The 25694-nt window shown below is 42.1% G+C and overlaps 1 protein-coding gene across 1 annotated transcript in view; it reads right to left on the bottom strand.

Moving 5' to 3' along the window:
• Positions 1-25694, bottom strand: part of STK39 (serine/threonine kinase 39) — a 323242-nt gene that overhangs the window by 259740 nt on the left and 37808 nt on the right. The gene's annotated exons all lie outside the window — the stretch shown is intronic.

Below are 25694 nucleotides of genomic sequence, written 5' to 3'. Positions count from 1 at the left end.
AGGTCTCCAACTGAAAGACTACCATTCCAGGCAAGCCCAATTTGTGTTCACTGGGAAAGAAAATCCACACATACTGACCACCCACTGCACAGGAGGCACTTGACCCAGATGTCTCCTTATGAGCCTGTACGTTTTTATTACTAGCCTCATTTTACATGTGAGAAAACCGGGACTCAGAAAACTTGCCCAAGGTCACACAGCTAATAAGTACCTCAGCCAGGGTCAGCGTCACGTCTGCCAGACTCTGAGATCTGTCCTTTTGGTTCTATTTCCCACAAGCCAGAGCACACCCTTCCCTTCCTCACTTGTTTTGGCCTTGCTAGGAAAAAAAACTTCTTCCATCCTATATGGTTCAACAGAAAGATAAACAACCTAGAGGAGGGTCTGCATAAGCCTCATTCACTAGAGCTCAGTTTGGGAAGAGAGTGCTACTGACAGGCTGCTCCAAAGGGCCTTCCTCTCCCTAACTTCACTGCCCATCCATCAGCTGCTATCCCACTGGCTGCTACTCCAGGACCCACTAGGGTGGCTTCACTGGCCCTGCAGATCACAGCCCACTAGGTTCAATCCAGAGTGCTCCAGATGCCAGAGCCAAACACTGCAAAAAGCCTGCTGATAGCAAAGTATACTTTCCAGTCTCCAGAACAAGACGCTATCACTGCAGGGAGCCAGAGAGAAAGTGCTACGCAGCTGGTCAGCACTGGGCCTGGTACCCAGCAGAGAAATCAACAAACGTCTTTAGCTGCTGATGGGAAGCCATCCTCAGCTCTACCTGAAATAAATCTCCCTCCAGATCAACTTCTCCATCCTTAATCCACATTCCAGAACATTCTCAAATCAAGGAGTTTCAAAAACAGGAAAGAAGAAATAAATTCCCAGAAAGGACAAAACAAGCCTATGTAATACAGGGATATCTCTCATAGTCAATTAAGTCCTTGACAGTAAAAGTCTCCTGACCTCCAAGGAACAAAAATAAGAATTCTAAAATCAGGGAGGGGTGAGTGGTGAGAAAAGTCTCTTTTTAGAGCCTTACAACTAGAGAATTGTTACTGCTTTACAACCACAGCTAACTAAGGAACAACTGGCTACTTCTCATCTCTAGACAGAATAATTATGAAGCCTCATGACCTGAGATCATTGTCACAGCATGAATGGATTTAATAATCATTCATTAAACAATTTGGGAGAGTCTACTCTAAATCCAAAGTCAACTATAAGAGACCAAGAACAAGGTGCAAAGCACCTTAAAAATCACCAGCTCCAACCCCCTCGCTTTATGAATGAGAAAGCAGGGTCTTATGAAGGACAGGGATGTTCTTCCTGCAGTAGTTGGAAAACACAGGATTAGGACCCCAGGCATTCTTATTCCTTATCTAACATTCTATGCACCAGGTTGGTGTTTTTTCAAATTGCCAGTGAGGATCCACTGCTCATAAAGTCAACTTACGGGGTGGAGGCCAGAATTGTTTAAGGGAAGCATCAGAACGTACTATGGGTAAAGACTGCTTCATGGAACTTTCGTTGCACTTAATGCCCAAGCTTTAGTATGACATGCTTTACTGTAAGTGATGATCAGAAGTTTGAAGTCTGCTAGTACTAGATTAGGAGTCCCAGGATTAGAGTAAATCCAGGCTTTGAAAGGAAAGCAGGTGACCTAACTGCATAATTCTAAAGAACATTTAGAAATAATATGAAGACTGTCTTGCTTTAAGGATTTTTATGCATTTTGCTGATTAGTTTAAGAGGAAGCTAAAAAATGCGGGCTTGTAAATCCAGGAACTGGACAAGTGTTAGCAACATGAAATAAAATAGGAGCAATTAATATGCTGAACAGCACCTTGTATTTATTTTGAACAATATATGATGTTGACACATGACTCATTAACATTAGCAGCATATTTTCAATGAAGTAACATGCACTGCTTTGGGAATAAGAGCTCTTAACGTTTTAGGAATTTCTCATTTTATTCCTGACTCCTATTTCAAGTGCAATAAATCAATCTATAGGATTATAGCCCGTAGGCACATACGCACAAGCTAGTGAGCACAGCTTTAAATCTTGTCAGTTCACTCTTTTAAGTCACTCTATCTCAATTCACTTTTGCTAAGTAATTCCCGACTAAGAACAGCTACTTGAAAGTTTTAGATAGTGATTATGTCAATGGCAATTAGAGGGAAGAGATTCCTCACGTTCATTACCATGATGCAGATTTTTCCTTTAGTTGACCCCTCTTCTCATTTTCCCCTCTGTACTGCTACTGTTACTAAGGCAAATAACCAAAAAATTGCACACCTACATTTTATACTTTCAGTTTTCCAAAGAAATATTTTATGGAAATATAATTTAGTATTATAACTTTGGATTTCACTAAGGTCTACATGAAATTAACATGAAAAACTTCAGTGTTTCTTTGGCAAAAATCACTACTATTGTCAAATGCAAAGTCCCTACTCCTATGACTCACACAACAACTTCCTCTTCGCATTTAGTGCTAGGGTAAAAATGTCTCCCTCTCAAGTCACTTAACAGGTAAGAAATATGTCACATCATATTTTCCTTTTTTGTCCTGTTGGAAGGCTCAAACCTAAGTATGTTTAATAACAGCAACTCTCCTTAACCCCGGTGTCCCGTGATTTTGTCTCCTTGCTCTCTCTGTTACATGACACCTGTTCCTTTATGCTTAATTTAGTGGCACTTCCATCACATGACACAATGTTCCTAGAGTCTACCAAAGCAAACCTTTCTGAAACATCACTACCTGACCACCGAAGGTAGAAGAATATGCTTAACAGCTCCAAGAAAACTTTAGGCACAAAAAAAAAAGGTAGCAAAAAGATATTTGCTTATATTAATTCATAAACAAATAATAATTCAATCCCTACCATGTAGCAGGCAGTTCAGTAGATAATAAAGTGCCAAAGGTGACCATTCCTGTTTCAAGTGGAATAAATCCTTCTATAGGATCACTTCCTATGCAGAGGTTAAGAGGGATGACTGAAATGCTGTTGTGGACTGAATGTCTGTGTTCTCCTAAAATGTCTATGTTGAAGCCCTCATCCCCAATGTGACTATATTTAGAGATACAGTTGCAGATAATGACCCACCTTGATGGAGGTAATTAAAGGTTAAATGAGGTCATCAGGGCAGAGCCCTGGACCAATAGGATTAGTATCCTTACAAGAAGAGACAATAGAGAGCTTACTTTCACTCTCTGCCATACAAGGACACAGCGAGAATGTGCCTGTTTACAAGCCAGGAAGAGAGCCCAGCAGAAACTGAATTGGTCAGCACACTGATCTGGACTTCCCAGCCTCCAGAACCATAAGAAATACATTTCTGTTGTTTAAGCCACTGAATGTATGGTATTTTGTTACAACAGCCCAAGCACACTATTACAAAAGCCTTCCAATGTCTGTTCAAAGTCATTCTTCCACTAACACCCATGGCAGAGAACACCATACTAATTAGAAGTTCTTAGAGCCAGGTGTGGTGGCTCACGCCTATAATCCCAGCACTTTGGTAGCCCAAGGCAGGCGGATCACAAGGTCAGGAGTTTGAGACCAGTCTGGCCAACATAGTGAAACCCCATCTCTACTAAAAATACAAAAAATTAGCTAGGCGTGGTGGTATGCACCTGTACTTACAGCTACTCAGGAGGCTGAGGCAGGAGAATTGCTTAACTCCAGGAGGGGAAGGTTGCAGTAAGCCGAGATCACGCCACTGCACTCCAGCCCAAGCAACAGTGTGAGATGTCTCCAAAAAAAAAAAAAAAGTGGGGGGGGGGGCGGTTCTTAGAAACTTCCTAATTAAGTGAACAGCAAATGGCAAGATTCAACTGAAAGACCTCTGGTAGCTCACTGCAGTTCCCATCTTAGGTTAGCAGGAGCCTTGAAAAGAAGGTTAGACAGGGATTCTATCCAAGCATGGTATTGATTCCCTCTGTGAATTTGGACCTAACCGCTATCTAGACTTCAGCTTCCTTAATGGGCATAATAAAATATACCTCTAAAGCTTCATAACATAATATGTTTCATATCCCTGGAAAACATCGACTCAATAAATGTTAGGCTCTCTCTCTGGGACTCATTTCTCCATCTGTGACATGAAGGAGGTAAACTGTATCTACTGTTTATACGGCACCCAAGAGAAAAGGGGGCAAAGTGGCTCAGGGTCAGAACTGAGTTTCATTTTGCTTAGTACCAGGAAGATTCAACTGGTTTAAAAGGGAGGATAAGAGAGCTAAATTTGGCAACCAAAGAACTAAATGATTTCTGAAGTCTGACACAGCACGATGAGCATAAGAGTTTAAAATATAAGAGATAATCCAATTCAGAAACAGCTGTGAATTAATATTCCATAGCAAAGACTGTCATTTATAATGCACTTTGATATCTAACCTTAAACAGTTATTTTAAAACATCTGCGTCAATCCAGATTGCATGGGTTCATATCCTAGCCCTGCCACATACTAACCACTTATCCTTGGATGACTTGCCTAACTTCTTCATGCCTCAATTTCCTCATTGGTAAGATGGCAATAAAGGTACCTCACTCAGAGTGGTTGCGAGGATTAAATGAGTTAATACACGAAAAGTCTTTGAAACTGTCCCTAGCACACAGTAAGCACTAATTAAATCTTAGCTACATTGCTCCTTAAGGAAATCCCTCCAGGTCAATTGGTGTCCTGTCAATCTGTCATTTTAACACCACATAGTATTTCATAGTATTAATGTACCATAATTTATTCTGCCCTCCTTCTGTTGATGAGTATCCCCTTTATTTCTAGTTTTCATCCCAATATGAACAATGTAGCGATAAACATCGAGTACTTTTTTTTAACATATTTTTTTTAATTGCATTTTAGGTTTTGGGGTACATGTGAAGAACATGCAAGATTGTTGCATAGGTGCATACGTGGCAGTGTGATTTGCTGCCTTCCTCCCCTTCACCTATATCTGACATTTCTCCCCATGCTATCTCTCCCCAACTCCCCACCCCCCGCTGTCCCTCCCCTATTTCCCCCCAACAGATCCCAGTGTACAGTGCTCCCCTCCCTGTGTCCCTGTGTTCTCATTGTTCAACACCCACCTATGAGTGAGAACATGCGGTGTTTGATTTTGTGTTCTTGTGTCAGTTTGCTGAGAATGATGGTTTCCAGGTTCATCCATGTCCCTACAAAGGACGCGAACTCATCGTTTTTGATGGCTGCATGATATTCCATGGTGTATATGTGCCACATTTTCCCTGTCCAGTCTATCATCGATGGGCATTTGGGTTGGTTCCAGGTCTTTGCTATTGTAAACTGTGCTGCTATGAACATTCGTGTGCAGGTGTCCTTATAGTAGAACGATTTATAATCCTTTGGATATATACCCAGTAATGGGATTGCTGGGTCAAATGGAATTTCTATTTCTGGGTCCTTGAGGAATCGCCACACTGTCTCCCACAATGGTTGTACTTTTTTTAAAACATTCGTCCATAAGAACTTTTTTTTTTCCAACATGGAATCTTGCTCTGTTGCCCAGGCTGGAGTGCAGTGGCACAATTCTGGCTCACTGCAACCTCTGCCTCCAGGAGTCAAGCAATTCTTCTGTCTCAGCCTCCCGAGTGGCTGGGAATACAGGCGCACGCCACCATACCTGGCTAATTTTTTGTGTGTGTATTTTTAGTAGAGATGGGGTTTCACCATGTTGGCCAGGCTGGTCTGGAACTCCTGACCTCATGATCCACCCATCTCGGCCTCCCAAAGTGCTGGGATTACAGGCATGAGCCACCATGCCCAGAAGAACTTTTCTTTATGTTAAAGTTAAGATGTCAATTTTCCAGTAACCCCTTCCCATAAATGGCAAGATTTTTTTCAAGGCATCACATTAGCCTGTAACATCAGTTATGGCCCCTGGAAGGAAGTTCTAATCACCATATTATACTTAAATGAGAAGCACAAAGTCCAAACTTTAATAAAAGTTTGACCATCTATGCCTGTGCCAGGACTCCTTAATTATGCTTGGCTGTCCTTTGCCAGTGGACAGAGTCAAGAGTGGGCTCAGGCTTTCTTTTTAGAGGTGCTAGCTGGTGATGGATAGTAAACCAAACAAATGACTTTGGTTCAGCTGATTTATTCTAATTCTGCTTTTCCCCAGGTTACTCTCTGAGCTCTATTTATATCATGTGTCCAACCTCAAAACTCACAGGCCAGTCAGTCACATGAGGGCCAGAAGCTGGCCAGGAGAGGACGTGGACGAATGGACACACATGTGAGCTCCACAGGGGCACAATTGCCACTCTGCCTCAGCCAACTGTCACCATCTGAGATCACTGACCTGCTATAGTAAGACAGTCAGAATTTTGCAGAAAGGCTGAAAATCCAGAATTTTGTGTGACATCTCCTAATATAATAAGGTTGGTGATTTTTTAATATAATTTTTTTTTGAATATTGTGAGTCTAATAAAAGTTCACCACAGGCTGTTATTTTGCCTAGGTGTGTTACTGCTATTCACCTTCAAAGGTACGCCCTTCCTTATTTGATGGTCCCAATTTTAAATTATTTATTAGATTGCAAGTGTGAAACTGCCATTTTTCTAGATCAAAAATGGTTACATCATATGGTTCAACATAGTATGCGCATGTTCTCAGGGCACTGACCCAAACTGACCTACTACATGTCACCAACCACCATGCCTTACTATTTCACACAGGAAGAAACCTTATCACGGCTACTGTTCTGTCACCTGGTGCATGCTATGTGACAGGAACATGTGCACAGTGCAATCTCAAGTCAAAGGCAAAGAACTGTAACTGTGAGATACACACGACTTGCTGTACGCATTAATTTACAAAACAGACACTCCTGCTGGCCTGTCTGGATAGCAGTATACAAATCGCTTGCCTTCACTGAACCCAGCGCAGCAAGATCATGTTTCTCAAGGCAGCTACAAACTGGTGACCCTCCTAAGTAACCTGGTTTGTGTCACCGCCACACTGACTGAGTTCTGTCCTTCTGCTTCCATCAAAAGAACAAGTTAGTAGAGCCTCCTTCCAGGGTTGTTGGAAGATTTAGAGCTTACAAAAATAAAATATAATAAGATAAGATAAAACATAAAAAGCAAAGAGTAGGATAAGGTGGATTAATGGCCAGTGAGTGAAATGTACTTACGTTTCGCCACTAACCAGGATAAACTACCTTACCTGGAAAAGCCTGTCAAAACATTTAGAGGTCACAGACCTCACTGAAGAAAAGCAGCCCTTGTATATAACTCATCAAGAACCATCTGACAATACCACAGAAAAATAAAAAGGAGTCCTGCATTTTGATTTTAACAGAGATACAGGAATCAAACTAGAACAAATGTAAATAAACTCATCTTAGACCACAAGCTACATCTCAAGCAACAACAACAAAAAAAAAGAAAAGAAAAGAAAAGAAAAAGGAAAAAAAACCCTATAGTAAGTACACTTACTAAACACGCAGAAGGTGCGTGGACTGGCATCACCTAATATAAAGAAATTCAATAATTTAATCACTGTAATAATTTCAATGATGAAAATTATTATTAGGGAGTCCAGGTACATTCAAGCCACCAGGTAAGTCATATACGTGAGATAAGGAGCTGAAAAAGAACAGACTCCAATTTCTGTCTAATTCAATGTGATCAATATTGGAATTTACTTCTAGACATTTTTGTTTTCTTAATGAAACAGTAGATTTTTAAAAAATCACTCTGGGAATATGATTACCTGCCGGTTTAAAAAGAAATTAACATTAGTCTCAAGAGCACTTATTTGGAGGTTCAGCCCCTCCAAGTTAAAACTGTACTGTAGGATTTTAGCCCTAATATTGATACTGACGAACATGCAACTTGGAGTAAAACATATAACCTTTCTGCCTGTGAAGCTGTTTACCTTTTAAGAAAAAGACTACTTCATTTTGACGGGAAGTATAGGGAGAAGAGGACAGCATAGCCCCACTGGATGTTGCCTTCTTGAATAACCGCAAGGAGAATGAGTCACCTCCTCACAGCTCTCAGGTAGACACCTCGTCCTAGCACTTCCATGCTGCTCACCTCGTCCTAGCACTTCCATGCTGCTCACCTCGTCCTAGCACTTCCATGCTGCTCACCTCGTCCTAGCACTTCCATGCTGCTCACCTCGTCCTAGCACTTCCATGCTGCTCACCTCGTCCTAGCACTTCCATGCTGCTCACCTCGTCCTAGCACTTCCATGCTGCTCACCTCGTCCTAGCACTTCCATGCTGCTCACCTCGTCCTAGCACTTCCATGCTGCTCACCTCGTCCTAGCACTTCCATGCTGCTCACCTCGTCCTAGCACTTCCATGCTGCTCACCTCGTCCTAGCACTTCCATGCTGCTCACCTCGTCCTAGCACTTCCATGCTGCTCACCTCGTCCTAGCACTTCCATGCTTGTGGAGCAGTCTCCTCCAGTCTTATTATTCCTAGAATCAGCCCTTCCACCTAGACCACTGCCTGGAACACAGGAGGCCTCCATGAGTGTTGGCTGAGTGAATGGAGTACACATCAGCCCATCACTGGGGAGGACACCTGTAGACAAGGAGGTGAAGCTGTGCTCCATGCCAAGTCTACACAGAGGAGAGCAGGCACTGGTGGGCTATCTAACCTAAAGCAAGGGGAAGAGAGCTTTTGCTCGATGTGTTCTCCCTGGACTGTTCACCGTGTGTGTGTTTTTAAGTGGGTCACTGTGGGGGATGTGGCAGTTAACTTCAAGGCACAAACCTTCTCTCTGCCTTCAGACGTTTCTGATTTGCAGAACATCCAGTTCAATTCTAAAGTCAGGTCTCATAGGAGAGCTCAATCAGAAGAGCTCCAATCTTCCATCAGAATTTCAACTTTTAAAAACTGAATCCACTGGCCCCTGCTCAGCATGTAGGAGCCACAGAAAACATGGCAGGCAAATATAAACTAGGGCCTTCGATAATTCTGTGTGAGCTTACAGAGATGACATAAAACACTGAACAACAACATGTAGGTGACAGACAAGAGCCCCCAACAGCCCTCAAAATCCACGTCAGGGAACACTGCATCAGGCACTGGACTGTAGGCTGGACACATTCCTACAGAGAAAATCTGACTTTCATATCCAGTAAAAGGTCACTCTGAAGTCCTTGCCTCCTGCAAACTCAAAGTCCAATCATCTGGCAGGACTGAAAACCTTCTTGTTCTGCTTGGAGGGGATAATCCAACTCCTCCCAGCAAAACCTACTTGTTTTACTGATTAAATCAACCAAATGGAAGCCAACATTCCACAAAGAAATGTCCATTGCTATTCAGGCAGATAAACAGATACACGCTATTCAGGCAGATAAACAGATACACCCACGGGCAAGGCCAAAAGGCACAAGTGTCCTGGTTTGAATACGTATGGTGGGGTGATAGCTTCTAACTCCTTACTGTTCCAACCTCAAACCACCTGTAAATGGGAAGGGCTCTAAATGCAAAAAGAAGAGCCAGTCCCTACTTCCAGGTCAGTCCCACTCCATCCCTTCTTCACAGCTATAGGCATGCTGGCTTTGCATAAATAAGAAAAAGGAATCCTTCTGACTGGACACAACTCTGCGGATTCAGGGCCTGACAAATAGACAATTCACAGTTAGAGGGAAAAGCTCTTTTCTCCTAGCTCATTACCTCTGAGCTTGTGGGCTACACAAGGGTTGGATTTTCAGCCTCCAAGGGTAACATACAACCTTGACAGCCTTCAATCAAAGGTTACTGGCATATCCACAGCCCACGACCTATAAAATAAAAAACTGAAGTTGGTGTCTAAGCCCCAGAACAACTCCAGAACCAAGAAATAACCACGTGAGAAGGCCCTGGATTTGGGGAGATTTTTTCAGACTCTGGAAGAGGATAACTGTATCAGCCACTATATCAGCCACACCTAAGATGTCTGTTTAAAAAGCAGATTCTTAAGCCTATATCCAACCTACTGGACTGCAATTATTGCAACTGGAGGCCTGGAATCTGCATTTTTAATTAGCTTCTCTAGCAATTCACCCGTATCCTTAGATTTGAGAATCATGGCTCCCTCCTGGGTATTATCAGCTTCTCCTGCCATATCTCCTCCAGGATTCTAGGGCTTGAGGAAATTAATCAGTCAGGGGCTATTAGGAAAATGGAAACAATACTATGTAATGCAACAGATATTATTTAATACAAAGATCTGCTTCAACAGGTGCTAAAGAATGTAAAATATTGAGTAACACAGAGTTACTCAGGAGGCTGCAGGAAGCAGCTACCACTCCAGGGGTAGGACTGTAGGAAACAAAGGGAGGAGGTGGGGATTATTAGAATCAACATGTTTAGGAGGAAACTCGCAGGGCTGGGACCCTGACCTCTGAAAAGGAGCCCTTTCTGAAGGTCCACAAGGGACTGGGATGGCATCTCAGGGGGTGCCAGGAAGCTGGCTCCAAGAGGTAGAAGGAAGCTGGAAATGGAAACCAATTACTGCTGGCAGAGGGAAAGACCCTTTCCAAAGCTAAGCTGATAAGAACAGTAACAGGATGAAGCATGTCCCTTCTCCCACCTACAGTCTTCCAGAATTCCCCTGGCGCCCTGATTACCAGAGCTTAACAGGGAAACAGCAGGCAAAGAAGGAACGTGGAACGTGGTCTGCTGACTACCAACCCAACACCCCAAGCAGATTCTAGAAAGGTCTATCTGGAGCTTAGAGGAAACCGCTTAATAAGGAGCCCCGGGAGTGTGACCTCCACCAGCTCCAAAAAGCAGCTAGGGTCTTTCCAAGCTCCACTCACAATGGCCAGGCTTTTTAAAAACTCATTTCACTCTGTTTCCAAACACAATTCCTAAAATGACCCTTTTTAATATCTCACACTTTCCAAATGTTCACTCTGTACTTTCAAACCCCGCCCCATTCTGCCCCAATCTACTTCCTCTTATTGGAGTGGTGGTTATGACCAAGGGTCTGGAGTCACACAGCCTCAAGCTATGTGACCTTGGACAAGCTGCCCGTGTGTTTTGTGCTGCACATTCCTCAATCTTAAAAAGCAAATGACAATAGAATCTACCTCACAGGAGGGCTGTAAGTACTAAATGAGACTACACATGTAAACATAATAATATAAATGTACAGGTCTGGCACGGAAGTGTTTAATAATGTTTTGACTGTTGGGGTTAATAGTATCCACATGATTGTCCCAGGCACCTGGATAGAAACTAGAACTAGGTCCACTACAGCCTTTTGAGAAAATGCCTACTTACCCCCTCCCTCTGACCAGCTCTACTCCCATTCAGCCCCACTTCCTGCCAGCTTCCTATTAAGTCCCCCTCTTCAAATCCCACTCCTGAGGGCCAGCACTGACAACTTTTATATGGTAACGACTGGGTGTAGAGAACATTACTCCAGGAAAGTGACTCATTGTTCAAGATACAATTAGTCCCACTTCTCCGGTAATTAAACAGCTCTGGCTACCACATCCATGACCAGCAAGTAACGAAAACATTTCTCCTACTCAAGGACACAGGAAAAGAATGTCCATTCACTTTAATGCCACCTCTCCATCTGATCTGATCGCACTTAAAATCAAACTCCTGTGTATCCTGTCTCCTCTGACAACCTGAGGTCCTCCCTTATGTTACAACTGCAGAACAGGAAGTAAGGTCACCCTCTGCATGGCAGAAGTCTTCTTTTCCCCTCTCTTGACACACTCTCACCCAGAAGCAGGGACATGATGCCATAGTCTGAAATGATGGCAGAAAATAAGAGCCACAAGGGAAGAGGCTTGCAGAAACACAAATGTCCAATGTACTGAAAAGCAGTGTCTTGGCAACCCCAGGAGGCCCTGAGAGCATCGTTGAGTGAGAAGGAAAATAAAAGACACACCCTCATGAAGAGCACAGAAGACACCTGCTAAGCCCCAGTAGAAGCAACAGCATGCTGCAGTCTCTGCCTCCACCAGCGCCAGCCCAGGGTCCCTCCTAAGCGAAGCCACCTACAGATCCCACAATACCATGAGTGGGAGAGTGGCAGGACATCAGGAGAATATTCCTCCCTTAGTCTTTGGGCTAGGGGCTAAAGTGTTAGGACTATGTAGTATTGAAAGATGTGGAGACGACGTAAGGGGCCACCTGGGTGTGCTGTGAAAACGTCGCTGCTTATTTAATTAGTATGGGGTAGGGGAGAGCTCTACATTTCTCAAGCTCCTAGGTGATGTGGTGCTGCTGGTCCATGGGCAACATTTTCAGTTGCTACCACACAGATGGCATAGCTTCCCTAAATAATCCCCAAAGGGGCCAGGTACTCACCTCCTAACAAGGGAATAGAATTTAGGCCCCTATGGAAGGAACTGGGAAAAAAGGCCTGAGGGATGGAAAAGCAGATGCCTCCGCGTCAGGGACAAGAGATGTCATCCTGGGAAGGGTCTTGCCTGCCTGCTAGCATCCAGAAGAAGCAGATCTCCTCCAAAGAATCATAATTAAGGAATTTACATGTATTGAGCTATTGAAAAATGAAGATTCGATTGAGTGTAGTGGCTCATGCCTGTAATCCCAGCACTTTGGGAGGCTGAGGTAGGCAGATCACTTGAGGTCAGGAGTTCAAGACCAGCCTGGCCAACAAGGCGAAACCCCTTCTCTATTTAAAAAATCCAAAAAGGAAAAAAAAATTAGTTGGGCATGGTGGCACTTGCCTGTAGTCTTAACTACTGGGAAGGCAGAGGTGGGAGGATGGCTTGAACCAGGAAGGCAAAAGTTGCAGTGAGCCGTGATCACACCACTACACTCCAGTCTGGGCAACAGAACGAGACTCCGTCTCAAAATAAATAAATTAAATTAAAACAAAAATGAAGGCTTAACATTCCCTCCATCTCATAACATGTAAGTTTACTATTTGATTTTTCAGGTGCATTTTCAGAAATTCACTACAAATGAAAGATGAAGTCAACTCTATTTCCTGCCTTAGCAGAAATTAGAAAAAGGATAATTAAATTTCAGAATTATTTCCAGCACCTATGGTTGAAATTAAGTTGGACTTTATTTACCAGGAAATTTATTTTATTAATCCAGAAAACACGATACCTCAAACGTTATGGGTAAAGATATAAACAAAGCTGAACAGCCAGCTGATTGCATCTGCTTCTTCTATTCAACCTACATTGAGCCTCCAGTCACACTCACATTAAATAAACTTTATAACACTATGTCTGAATTCAACCTATACAAGTTACTGGGTATGACAGTATGAGAAACAGAATCATCACAAATATTGATTTTTTTTTTAACTGAAACTACTTTCTTATAGCATAAGGCCCAGGTCCCCGGATGTATGACACATCTCTAGAAGCAGACAGAATGCTGCTTAGGATAGTATGAGTTTCAATATGACTTAGAGTCACTCATTTACTTTTTTTTTTTTTAAGAGCTAGGCTTATTAGATTGATAAGTACTTGTTAAACTGACATTTTCATGGATGAACTTTATTTCCTCTTTCTTTTACTCAACTTAAATGATAAGAAGAATTTAGTTTTATGTCCCTGTTGTTAAGTTTTTGTAATTAATGTTTCTACCTCGAACTCTAAGCTCTCAGAACACATAATCTGGGTAACATAGTGAGATCCCGTTCCTACAAAAAAATTTTTAAAAATTAGCCAGGCACGGTGGCACATACCCGTAGTCCTAGCTACCTGGGAGGCTTTGATGGGAGCATCGCTTGAGCAGAGGAAGCCGAGGTTGCGGTGAACCATGATGGCACCACTGCACTCCAGCCTGGGCAACAGAACAAGACCATGTCTTAAAATAAAACCACGAAAAGGCAGTTACCTACCACTGATTTGACTCATTTGCTGTCAAGATAACTCTCCTGCACGCAATTTAAAAAGTCCAGTGGGTAGCCATACTCTCCAGTTTTGACTCTAAGCTGTGGCCTACTAGCTACCGTGTGTGAACCAAAATCCTGTAAAAGCCCAAGATTCAGATTCAATCTCTGTAAAAGCCCAAGATTCAGAGTCAATCTCCTGATGTGTCAATTAGCTGCACTTTCTTACATGCCAAAGATAATACTGAAGTCCATCCAGAGTAACAAGAACAAAATGAAAGGATATGTATAAGAATTCCACCACTCTTGGTCGGGTGCAGAGGTTCACGCCTGTAATCCCAGCACTTTGGGAGGCAGAGGTGGGTAGATCACCTGAGGTCAGGAGTTCAAGACCAGCCTGGCCAATATGGTGAATCCTGTCTCTAATAAAAATACAAAAATTAGCTGGGCATGGTGGTGGTACGGTACCTGTAATCCCAGCTACTCCAGAGGCTGAGGTGGAGAATTGCTTGAACCCGGGAGGTGAAGGCTGCAGTGAGCCAAGATCCTGCCATTGCACTCCAGCCTGGGTGACAAGAGCAAAACTCTATCTCAAAAAGAAAAGAATTCCACCACCATTAATGGGAATGAGGTGGGAAGAAGTGATCCAAGTACATATGATCTACTGATTACATATAATAATTATAATAATGCCTTCCTCACACTAAGGATAATAGCATCTTAGAGTTGGAAAGAACTTCAATTTATGGTTTATATGTGATCATCGCCACTTATATCTTATGCAATAATAATGAGAATGTGTACTTGTTTATTCATTCAACATATTTCACTGAGCTTCTAGTATGTGCCAGGTGCTATTTAGGGTAGTAGAAGGGAAGCTCAGTGTAAAAAGTGTCTGCCTTCCTAGAGTTTACATTTTATGTGAGAGAGGATGTGGATTTAAAAGTATCATAAATGGCCAAGTGTGGTGGCTCACACCTGTAATCTCAACACTTTGGGAGGCTGAGGCAAGTGGATCACCTGAGGTCAGCAGTTCAAGACCAGTCTGGCCAACATGACAAAACCACATCTCTACTAAAAATACAAAAATTAGCTAGGCATGGTGGTGCACACAAGTAATTCCAGCTACTCAGGAGGCTGAGGCAGGAGAATTGCTTGAACCCAGGAGGCGGAGGTTGCAGTGAGCTGTGATCATACCACTGCACTCCAGCCTGGGCAACAGAGCAAGACTCTGTCTCAAAAAAAAAAAAAAAGTATAAATAATTTTAGATTGCAATGAGTCCTATGACAAAAATAAAATTGGTAGGGACAATACTTGAGCTATGGTGGTCAAAGACGTCTCTCTCAGATGGTGACATCTGGGCTGTTGAGAAGGGGCTGATCATGCAAAGATCTGTGCATCCTAAGATGCAGGGCAACATGGGTAAAAAGTGCGAGACAGGAAAGAGTTTGGAGAACTAAAGGGACAAAGACAGAGGCAGTGTGGCTGGTACTTGTCAACTAAGAGGCAGGTAGAAAAGACAGGTTGGCAGGAAACTAAACACAAAGAGAGAGTCCTGTAGACCAAGGTGAGCACTTTAAAGGATTTTGAAAAAAAAGAATGACCGAATCTGGCTTACATTGTACAAAGGTCACTCTGGCTATTATGTGGAGATAACATTGTATGTACAGCATGGTTGTTTAGGGTGTTACTGTAGATATGTGGGCATGAATCAATGATGGCAAGAGCTAGGGTAGACAAAGTAGAGAAGGAGAAAAGTAAAGTGGTTGGATTTGAGAATATATTTAGACATAGAACCACAGGACTTGCTGATGGACTAAAAGTTAATTGCAGAGGAGGGGACATTTAGGCACTAAAACTAAATATGTAATCACCTCTACTATAATCATCACCCCATTTTATAATGAATGGCCTTGATTCTCTCTTCACCCATCCCAAAACCCTGCTGATGCTGGCCCATCCACCGGAGTATGTTCTGTGTGTTCCAGATGACAATCTGAAAGGCTTGGGCTGCCACATGTTGTTCAATGTATCTCCAACATGAGGAACAAGGAAGGGTGAGGATGCAGGGGAAGGAACAATAAAAACTGAGAAGGGGATATGCTTCTCCATGTTCAGGAGATATTTCAGGGGGAAAGAACTGTCCAATCACATCTTACAAAGGGGTATTCAAGTGTACCGCCCTCTTATAAAGAAATGTTACATAAAACCAAAATATATATATATATAAATATCCAGTACTTATAGGTATTTTTCCATCCAACTGTTTTTCTTGTAAAGGCTTAAAAGAAATAATTAACTTGTTCCTTAAAATTAAACCATACTGGCCGGGCGCCGTGGCTCATACCTGTAATCCCAGCACTGTAGGAGGCCGAGGTAGGCGGATCACCTGAGGTCAGGCGTTCAAGACCAGCCTGGAAAACATGGTGAAACCCTGTCCCTACTAAAAATACAAAAAAAAATTAGCCAGGCATGATGGTAGGCACCTGTAATCCCAGCTACTTAGGAGGCTGAGGCAGGAGAATCGCTTGAACCCGGGAGGCAGAGGTTGCAGTGAGCCCAGACTGTGCCACTGCACTCCAGCCTGGGCAAAAAGAACGAAACTCCATCTCCAAAAAAAAAAACTTAAACCATACTAAACAACAATGACAAAGAGTGTATTAAAAATCCCATTGCCCAAACACAACTATTTTCATGATTGCATATTCCATTGCAATCTTGACTCACACACACACATGCACATTATGTTCTCATATTTATAGCCATGATAATTATGATTTTCAATTCTGCTACTGTCACTGAGAATCAGATCCCAAACACTTTCCACGTTTCTGAAATCTATTAATAATTATATTAATTGTGGAATAATATCCTGTTATTGAACCATAAACTATTGCCTTTAGCCGTAAGACCAAGCACTTGAATCCTCCTTTATCTCAGTGTTATATAATAATTTCAAGACGTAACCCACCTTTGGCGCAAATGAAAGCTAAAACAATGTCAAGTTTGTAAGCTTCAAGTCTCTTGCAAAGTTGCTGTATTTGGCAACTCATTAAGTTGCTTATAAAATCATTCACCTGTCAATGATTTCCCAAATCAAGTAAGTAAAAAGAAATACATAGATTTCACTCAGGAATTATTTACCTAGGATACTAGAATAACTCACAAAGCACAGCAGGAGATCATCTGAATCTAAGCTAAACCAGAGCGTGTGCATTTGTCCTTAATCAAACACGGACTCAGGACATCACACTCACCGGCATTCTAACTTCACCGAAGTCTCAGCGTTCACTATGTAGTTAAGTGCTATTGACAAAGTCCACAGATGAAACGCTTCAAGAGACAACTCTCTGAATGTTTTAAGGATAGTTTTACATTAAAACAGTTTACTATATTTAAACATGTTTTGAGCAAATTTAGAACTGTATATATAACATACAGATAAATGTTACACAGAGAGAGATTACTATACTGTATTCTAAAGGTGTCTTACATTTTAAGGCTTGCTAACATCTCAGTGCACATCTAAAAAAGCTTCACATGCTTATGCAATTGCTAGTTTCCCAGCTGTCTCCAGATTCTGCTATGGCATCATATTTTCGCCAATGCTAAAAGTAGCAGGGGGCAGGGGACATTTCAGGGGCTTCGGGCTTCAGGCTTCAGCCAATGTTTAAAAGAAAAATCCTATATTCCTTATACCCTGATACTTAGGAGGTTACACCATTCAATGGACATGAATTAAAACCACTGAGGTTTGCTCTAAGCTTTAAAAGAAAGCCAGCAGCAGTCTCTCTATGAAAACTCTCAACAGCCCTGAGACCACCATGTCACCTCTTCCCTGTTTTTATTTGCTAACCTTATACTTGCGAGTCCCACCCTTTTAGAAAAACATCTGAAGGAGAAAAAGAAGTGGCTATCTACAGATCAGACACCATTGCAGGAGAAACTGGACTCCATCCTGGAAAACTGCGAAAATTGTTCCGTTTTGCAAAATTGTATCATAATTCAAAGCCACAGATGAAGAAGTGCCACTTCAAGGAATTCCATGATAATTCACTTTGTAAAAGGAAATGGTAATCCTATATTTTAACTTTTTTTTTGAGATGGACTCTCGCTCTATCCCCCAGGCTGGAGTGCAGTGGCACAATCTCGGCTCACTGCAACCTCCACCTCCCAGGTTCAAGCAATTCTCCTGCCTCAGCCTCCTCAGTAGCTGGGATTACAGGTGCACACCACCACGCCCAGCTAATTTTTGTATTTTTAGCAGGGATAGGGTTTCACCATGTTGGTCTGGTTGGTCTCGAATTCCTGACCTTGTGATCCGCCACCTCTGCCTCCCAAAGTGCTGGGATTACAGATGTGAGCCACCGTACCTGACCATATTTTAACATTTATGTCAATGCAGATTTTCACAACTTCTGACAAGGCTTACACTGAAAAAAAGAACCCAAAAGGGCATCCCAAATTCTTTGGACAACAGGTCTTCAGCCATATCAAATATTGCTTGAAATAATTAAGCTGTCAGCAAAGCCTCAGAAATATTTGGGCTATAAGAGTATCTGGAACTCATATTTGATTTCAAGATAGTATCTGACCTGAATCACAATCTCTCACATTCTCCAGCAACAACCAGAATAACGAAATAGGGCCAAGAAAATAATGCTCCATTTTCCATTCACCTTCATTTCTCTCTTGAATGTTAAAGTAACATTTTCATGGACTTTTAAAATCTATGCATCAAAAACTATACATCAGAACAGATGAAAAGTGAGAAACACTGTGAGTGATTAGACAAAAACATCCATGGAAATATTAAAGTCTTGAAATTAGTCTTAGGGATCAGCACACTTTAAACTTACAAGACACATACATGCCAAACTACCATCTTACTTCACTCTCAACCCTTAAACAAGCATATTCCAAAGAAACCACCAGTTTAAATTGGAACTTAGGCCAGGCATGGTGGCTCACATCTGTAATCCCAGCACTTTGGGAGGCTGAGGCGGGTGGACTGCTTGAAGCCAGGAGTTCAAGACCAGTCTTGCCAACATGGTGAAACCCCGTCTCTACTAAAAATACAAAAAAAAAATTAGCCAGGAGTGGTGGCATGAGCCTATAATCCCAGCTACTTGGGAGACTGAGATACCACAATCGTTTGAACTTGGGAGGCAGAGATTGCAGTAAGCTGAGATCATGCCACTGCACTCCAGCCTGGAAAACAGAGTGGGATTCTGTCTCAAAACATAAAAATAAATAAAATAAAATTGGCACTTAAATATCTATTCAGTTAAACACATTCTCATTTTTCACTACCATTTAACCATTCAATGTTTACCTTTTATTTTTCTATCAGTTTATCAAGAATTATATGACCTTTACTTAGTTTTATTTTTATGAAATCCACAGAAATGTCCACCTGCCAATGGTCTCAGGGGCCCATCATCATCAGACAGAACACTCTCCTATTATTAACCTAAGTAAATTAAGACTTATTTGACAAACATCTTAAACGCATGGGTGGAAAAATAAGCAGCCCAGAACAACCTAGCTCTTGGGTTCACATTTTTCATCTAAGATTCACATTTACAGCTCAGAACTCATTAAATTCAACTGACAGGACTTTCAAGTGAGTTCTCGTGGCAGAAAATTGCCAACGAGGAGTTCAAACGTTAAAGGCACATCTCATATGGTTTACGTTTTCCAACTACACTCCCCAGCGGACTTTTAATTTCTAACTCACACTTTCGCTTATTAAATATATGATGGGAAATTCCTTCCGAGATTTTCTTTTTAAATATTTTGGATTCACAGCCCACACGGCAGAGGCCAAACCGTGGCTGGCAGTGAGACACTGTGTCTGACAGAAAGGTGTGGGTAGAGCACGTCCCACAGAAAGAGACCTCTGAGAACACACACAGCCCCAGCATTCCAGCACAGAGAAGCACTGATGCATATTTATGGGCAGGCCTGGGCCGTTTATTTTGTTCCTATGTCAGGAAATTACAAACATTCATTTCAGGAGCTAGCAAGATCTGGCCATCAAGGGTCCACTCAGTGAGCAAACCACAGCTGCAAAAAGAAACTCCTTAAAAATCACAAGGTGGTCAATATTATAGATTGCCAGGCATAATTCAATGAAAGAAGAGATAAACTAGATGCAAATAATTTACAAGTAGAAGGAATGCGGTCATTTTTCATCCCATTCCTAAAGGAATTCAGTTTAGAGCTAGGAGGAATCCTGTCCATGTTTCACTTCTGGTTCCCAAAGCCATCCAAGACCTACTGAGAATCAAAACCACCCCCTTGTAATCTGCCCTTCCTCACCCCAAGTCACAATTCTCTCAGCCAATGAATAAGGAGATTTCTCTACCCTGAATTCCTAAGCTGGTTCCCAAAAGACTTCTTAGGACACTGAGTCAAAATAATGTTCAAGGAGACGATCCAATAAAAAGATATCTCTGTCATTAAAAGCAAGAACAAAGAACAGCTTTTTCCTGCTTGAAAGAGCTCTGAAAGATTATTCTCTGTCACTGAGCCCAGAGAAACAGAAAACAACTAGCCAGAGATGAGGCTTCCTGAGAAGGTTGGGGCCCCTCCTACATGCTCACCTGATTGCCATAAAACCAGGATTTTTATCTGTGGACCACCTGCATCAGAACCAACTGGGTTATTGTGACAAAGACATATTCCCAGACTCAGCCAAACTTCCTAAACAGAATGTCTAGGGATGCAACCTGAGGACCTACATTTATAACGAGCTCCCAGGAACTCTTCCGCACAGGAACATTTGAAAACCATCATTAATTCAAACTATACTTGTATATTTCCCGGAATTCTGACTATTTTCTCCAACAGATATAGGCCAGGTGTGGTGGCCCGGCTGGGCCCCGTGGCTCACGCCTGTAATCCCAGCACTTTGGGAAGCCGAGGCGGGCAGATCACCTGAGGTCAGGAATTTAAGACCAGTCTGATCAACATGGAGAAACCCTGTCTCTACTATAAATACAAAATTTGTCGGGCATGGTAGTGCATGTTTGTAATCCCAGCTACTCGGAAGGCTGAAGCAGGAGAATCGCTTGAACCCAAGAGGCGGAGTTTGCGGTGAGCCGAGATCACGACATTGCACTTCAGCCTAGGCAACGAGAGTGAAACTCCGTCTCCAAAAGAAAAAAAAAAAAGAAATCATGGCTACAGTAGAGTAAAACACAAAGTCCCTTCTTCACTTTATACTCCTGACAACCTTATTAAGTATTTTAACCCCATTTTATGTCTGAGAATACTGAGGCCCAGGGTCACAATTTTCTTAAGTGGCAGAAGAAAGATTTGTATACAGGTATCTCTGACATGAAAATGTTTTACTTCCACATGACTCCCTCCAACAAGCAGAAGACATAACTGCTTCTTGCTTTCCTAGTGGTCATCTACAGATGGTTGGCCATGATGCTCTGTCCAATCCCAGCCCAAAGAAAACCACTTCCATCATTTGCAGCAGTGACCAAACTACCAGAATGCCGCGTCTGGATCGGGTCACTTCAACTTCAGAAACATAATATGTGAAAAATCTGGGAAACATCTAGAGAGATGAGATTTTTTTAAAAAAGAGAAAGAGAAAGAAAGAGGCTGTAAAACAATAAATTTTACAAGTGAACTGAGACAAAGCTGGGAGAATATGATCATATGTAGAATAAGGTGAGCATGCATTTCCATTTCCACTTAAGAGCAACAAACTGAAGCACACAGGACTCAAGTCAGATATACTGATGAGTGCAATGGTGGCATGGAGATTATAGAATGCTATTGATGGGAGGCCTCTAACAGTAGAACAGGGTTTCTCAGCCTTGGCAGTATGGACATTTTGGGTGGGATAATTCTTTGTTGTGGGCTACTGTCCTGTGTCCGGTAGATGTTTAGCAGCATCCCTGGCTGTAGCATTTCCCCACCTCTCCCAGGGCACAACAATCAAAAATGTCTCCAGACACGGAAAACTGTCTCAGAGGCTCAGGGCAGAGAGGGAAAAATCTACCTCAGCTGAGGACCACAGCTCTAAGAGTCAGACGGGTTCTGCCTGAAAGAAGGAAAAGAGAAAGGGGAGTGGGGCAAAGAAGAACCAGATGTCCTTTTGACACATTAAGGTCCTGGCTAGCTCAGTCATGGAGAACTAAAACTGTCTGAAGAAAACATCGTGGAACATGGATTATCCAAAAACAGGATAATCTGCCTGAGATGTCCAAGAATCAACTGCCCTCAGGAAAAGAACAAAAAAGGAAAGATGAAAACAAAAGAAACGAAACGGGATCATTCTGCCTTGTCACATAAAGTTGGGGCTCCACAGACACTCGCTCCTAGGAAAGTGCTTACGAGTGAGTAGAGTTTAGGAGAAAGAACACGTCAGAGCTGTTTACCAGTGTCAGAGTTGAGTTTTCTTTGTTTTTTTGTTTTTGTTTTTGTTTTTTTTGGAGACAGAGTCTCACTCTGCCGCCCAGGCTAGTGCTGTGACACAATCTCAGCTCTCTGCAACTCCACCTCCTGGGTTCAAGCAACTCTCCTGTCTCGGCCTCCCGAGTAGCTGGGACTACAGGTGCCTGCCACCACACCCGGCTAATTTTTGTATTTTTAGTAGACAGGGTTTCACCATATTGGTCAGACTGGTCTTGACTCTTGACCTCAGGTGATCCACCCACCTCAGCCTCCCAAAGTGCTGCGATTACAGGCATGAGCAATCGTGCCCAGTCAGAGCTGAGTCTTATCATTTAAAATGGTACTGACGTGACAGTGAGATTGAACGCCCTGGAATGTGAAACATGGGAAAAGAAAGGGGGGAAAACACAGAGACTGCTCTATCTTAAGGGCCTCCAGCCACTTGAAAACACAGTAAGATTATAAGGTCTGAAGAATGGATATGTGTTCTTGAAAAGTTTGTGAAAGGCACCAGGTGCTAGCTGGCAAAATAGAACAACTACAGGGATTCTGAGGGCTTAACAGGGACATTGTACTTGTTAAGGGGCATTTACAAGGTACTATACTGGGAACTGTACACAAAGCGAGGTCACCACACCTGGGCTCACCCATTGGGATAGGCACCGTAAGGCAACTTCAAAGGAGGTGGTGCAGAGATATGAGCAAAAGGTGTTTCCTCTGCCCACCAAGGTTATCCCACCACCTCGCTCCCCATCCTCCACCAATCATTGCCAATACAAAGGAAAAAATCTGTCATTCAAATAGGAAGACCAGGTAAACTGGTGGGAAATCAGCCACACCAGAAACAAGATTCAAGTTTCAGAAGAGACCAACAGTCCTCCAATCCCCTGCCCAGGGAAGGCAAGACCTGGATCCACAGGACATTTAGGACTCAACTGTCCCACCGGTAGGCTGGAGGAAACCATTCTGAAGTGCTTTTCCTGCCAAGTCAATCCATGTTCACCATCTACCAAGCACTGAGGTCTCTAGCAGTGAAGAAAACCATAGAAAAGTATTAGCCCCGCTAAAGATTTTCCTTGTCCCCAGGCTAGAGTCTGAATTAGGCATAACAGCAAGTAAAAAGGAGATGATTGTTTTTAATGATTATTTTGTGCTACCTCAAATGCTAATAATGGATACAATTAACTCCATTCCAAGGCAAATTTTAAATCTCTGGATGTCTTTTTCACTACACCCAACAAAATTCTCTCTGCAGGTTCCCTGGTTTTTCAGTTATATGTGCTCAGAAAATACAAAGTCCTTTGTATATTGGTGTAAACCAAAAACAATTATGAAGGCATTACAGCTTGGTTAAATGTAACACACTGCATTGAAATTTACTTTGAAATGTATGGAAAAAGAGACAAGATGGATCAATGGATGAATAGACGGGGTAAAGAGATGAACAGGTAAGTGATAAAGCAAGTATGGTAAATATTAATGGTAGAATATAGGTGAGAGAGAAACGGGTATTCAGTATCAATTTTAACTTCGCTGCATGCTTGAAAATTTTTAATGAAAATGTTGAAAGCAATTTTTAAAAATAACTGCATTTATTTTATGATAGAAGGGGAAAATCAATAATATATTAAATAAAAACCAGTGATAAAACATTATGAACAAGTTAATTGCAGGAAACACCAAAATATACAGGAAACAGCAAAATATTAATTGTGGTTATCTCTTTAAGATAGCATTATGAGTGACTTTTACTTTCTTGTTTGTCCTTTAATATATTTTCCAATTTTTCTTCAATGAGCATATTGAGTTGCAATTTTAAAAATACTTTATAATATTAAATATTAAAAAAATACAATTTCTGAAGCCAAATCTAAATTACTTGCTATGGAAAATTATTTTATATATGGGCTGGGCATGGTGGCTCATGCCTATAATCCCAACACTTTGGGAGGCTGAGGAAAGGTGGGGGCGGGGATTGCTTGAGGCCAGGAGTTCAAGACCAGTCTAATCAGCATAGCAAGACGCCAACTCTACAAAAAATAAAATACAGTTAGCTGCGTGTGGTGGCACACCCCTGTAGACTCAGCTACCCAGGAAGCTAAGGTGGGAGAATAGTTTGAGCCCAGGAGTTCAAAGCTGCAGTAAGCCTTGATGGTACACTCCAACCTGGGCAACTTGGCAAGACCCCGTCTCAACAAAATAAAAAAAAATTTTAAAATAAAGAAAATTATATCGATTATAATACATTTTATTATAATGAATTTTTAGTATGTGAATTCGACTCCCTTAGTGACAAATTTTTGAAAAGGTGACTCAGTAGAACACAATCCTATAATCCCTTATCTTGGCAATTAGGGCAAGAAAAACAACAAAATGTGTTTTAGAAGTCAGTTCCCTTTAAAGAGATTTTAAAATCAAAGTCCTCAATTCATATAACACTACTAGTCCCATAATATTCATCTGGTCTACCACCAGGGCATAGCATACTCTCTGTAGTCACCACAATCGCTGACAGCAATGTCCTCATGGGGGCCTCCTTTTGCCTCCACATAGGCCCACAGCTGGATTATGTATCCACATTCAGTGCATACAGCATAATTCCTCTTTCTGGCACAAGCACAGAAAAGCACTTGATGAGTCAGGTGTTGCAGCAGAAACAAGATCTAGACTCTTGATTCCCTGTGTGACTTTGGGCAACCATATAACCCCTAAATATAAAATATGAGTACTTTTCTCAGCATAACACATCCTTCAACACTTTATAGTGTTATGGATCTACGAAACAGACACCCGATATTCCACTCACTTCCGGCAGAGAATTAAAGAAATGAAAACCTAAGGACTTTTTAAAAGGATATCTTTAAGGATCCAGTATTCAGACACAGTGATCAATTTCAGGTAATTAAGGAAGGGAACACTGACACGCCATCTTCATGCTTCTTATGATACCCTGAGAACAGAGGCAGGAAGACTAATGGAAACCTCCACTGAAACAAGCCTGGGTCCACAATATGAGCACAACTCCAGGTAAACCCATTCACTGTACAAGACTCCAATTTCAGGGGAAGTTCATTTTATACCCCTCTTTTGCCTTACCAGGCATAGCTTTGCACATGCAGAACCGATGTTAAAGTTGTGAACCTTGCAAGCAGCTGAGCATAAAGATATGAAAGCAACCTTCTCAGCTGTATAAATGGCCAAGATCACACTGCTAGAGGTAACAGAGGATGGAGCCACAAGATTGACGCAGACTGAGTTGCTGCAGGAAGGACTGCTGACCTAAAGTATCTCCCACAGTTACAGAGAACGAGAGCAAGAAATACACTTGTGTTGTGCTAATCTCCTGTGATGTGGGGTTGTTTGCTACCACACCCAAACTTAGTGACTATCCCAAGGATAGCACAATACCACCCAGAATCACATTCTCCACCTTCTTCCACCTAAATACAGAGAAGCCTACAAACCTTCAATTT

Source organism: Aotus nancymaae, unplaced genomic scaffold (genome assembly GCF_030222135.1).
Source record: "Aotus nancymaae isolate 86718 unplaced genomic scaffold, 86718_ANA_hifiasm-v0.15.2.pri h1tg000029l, whole genome shotgun sequence".
NCBI classification, from domain to species: domain Eukaryota; kingdom Metazoa; phylum Chordata; class Mammalia; order Primates; family Aotidae; genus Aotus; species Aotus nancymaae.
This window is presented reverse-complemented; position numbering and strand designations above follow the sequence as displayed.